The sequence below is a fragment of the Salvelinus sp. IW2-2015 genome, unplaced genomic scaffold, assembly GCF_002910315.2.
Source record: "Salvelinus sp. IW2-2015 unplaced genomic scaffold, ASM291031v2 Un_scaffold1120, whole genome shotgun sequence".
NCBI classification, from domain to species: Eukaryota; Metazoa; Chordata; class Actinopteri; order Salmoniformes; family Salmonidae; genus Salvelinus; species Salvelinus sp. IW2-2015.
This window is the reverse complement of record NW_019942736.1, coordinates 171,679-173,827: the sequence shown is the minus strand read 5'-3', so window position 1 is coordinate 173,827 and position 2,149 is coordinate 171,679. Positions and strand designations below refer to the sequence as shown.

At 43.8% G+C, this 2,149-nt stretch overlaps 1 pseudogene; it reads right to left on the bottom strand.

The window, feature by feature from the left end:
• The window catches only part of LOC112069785 (PDZ domain-containing protein 4-like), a 68,944-nt pseudogene extending 67,623 nt beyond the window's left edge, over positions 1-1,321 (bottom strand).
• Positions 1,322-2,149: the final 828 nt, after the last annotated feature.

Here is a 2,149-nt window from a genome sequence, read left to right as displayed (position 1 = left end):
ACTCTGTACCAGTACCCCCTGTATATAGCCTCCACATTGACTCTGTACTGGTACCCCCTGTATATAGCCCCACTATTGTTATTTACTGCTGCTCTTTAACTATTTGTATTTCTTATCTCTTACTTTTCTTAAACTGCATTGTTGGTTAAGGGCTTGTAAGTAAGCATTTCACAGTAAGGTTGTATTCAGCACATGTGACAAATACAATTTGATTTGATGTAGGGAAAAGCGACTTTGCGTAGATAATATGCAGTGCATCATGTTAAACACTATTATTACACACAGAATAGGTCCATGCAACTTATTATGTGACTTGTTAATTCATCAAATGTTTCCTCCTGAACTTGATTGGGCTCGTTGCCATGACAAAATGGTTGAATACTTATTGACTCAAGACATTTCAGCTTTTCATTTTTAATTAATTAACTTGTAAAAAAAAGAAAAAAAAGAAAAGTTCAAAAACATAATTCCACTATAGGCATTATGAGGTGACACAAAATCCTAATGTATTGCATTTTAAATTCAGGTTGTAACACAACAAAATGGGAAAAAGACAAGGGGTGAGAATACTTTCTGAAGGCAATTGACTACATAATAACTTTAACCAGAGGAGAGCAGTAGTTTCATCTCTGTGATCTAGCGACCCTAATCAATAGTCATATTAGCTGTTCTACATTATGGATGAGCAGGGCCTACCTGTGATACTCAACATGGTCTATGCTGGTGCTATTGATAGTTAACATGTCTCTGAAATGGTTCTTGACACCTTTGTAAAAATCATATCCCTATTAAAATGGACTACGATCGGAAAAGCATCAATCAAATGCCACTCCCTGGAAACATTGATTTGAGTTGCCCCAATGTTGATGTGTAGAAGATGAATTAAAGCCCCGAAAGGAATTAAATGGTTGAAGCAGGCAGACACACAGTACATCACATGCTTGTAGAGAAAGAGATAGATATGAAGGGGTCGTGAACCTTTGGAGAGCAGGGTTGGGGTCAGAACCAGTTCACTGAATTGACCCCAACCCTGGTGGAGTGAGGTGAGGTGAGCAGAAGGCAGGGGGGCCAATAGAGGTTCTCACCTGGAACATGACCTTGTACTGTTGCTCCGGCCGGTTCACCACACACATGTTACACCCCATCCTGACTCTGGTCCTGGATCTGGTCCTGGATCTGGTCCTGGATCTGGTCCTGGATCTGGTCCTGGATCTGGTTCTGGATCTGGTCCTGACTCTGGTCCTGACTCTGGTCCTGGATCTGGTCCTGGATCTGGTTCTGGATCTGGTCCTGACTCTGGTCCTGACTCTGGTCCTGACTCTGGTCTGGATCGGACCTGGATTATCCGTGATCTGATCCTGGATTATCTTCCTGGAATCTGGTCCTGACTTCTGGTCTGACTCTGGTCTTGTGATCTGGTCCTGGATCCGGTTTGATCTGGTGTTTGAATCTGGTTCTGGATCTCGTCCCTGGATCTGGTTGGACCTGGTCCATGATCTTGGCTCCTGACCTAGTCCGGATCTGTCCTGATCTAACGTCATCTGGTCGACCTGGTAGGATCTGGTCCTGGATCTGGTCCTGGATCTGGTCCTGACTCTAGTCCTGGATCTGGTCCTGGATCTGGTCCTGGATCTTGTCCTGACTCTAGTCCTGGATCTGATCCTGGATCTGGTCCTGACTCTAGTCCTCCTAGCTCTGATGTATTCGGGTCTCAATCACCGTGTTGTGTGACCTCTGCAAAGACTCCGTCGGTTAGTTTGTTAGGTGCCAATGATGAGGATATCTTAGATCCACTGTGGTAGAGTTGTGTGGCCAGCACAAAGCTGACTCAACTGTCCTCAGGCCCAGACGCTGGGTCCTCTTTAGTTCAACGAAGTTTCAGTGATGAGGATCTCCATCAGAGATGAGAAATGGTGAGACAATCCATGTCCATCACCCATCCATTAGTGGATATTTCAAAAGAATCCCTCCTCGAAGAAAGACATGTTTAGCAAAGTACCAATAAAGACAACTTCCGTGTTTTTTCTCTCAGCTTTTCATTCAGCTTCTGTGATTTTCAAGGCAAAAACAAAGAACTTGCCAACTTCCACACGTGTACATGTGTATTTGAGCTTAGGCATGAGAACAGATTTTATTTTTTGGTCAAGTA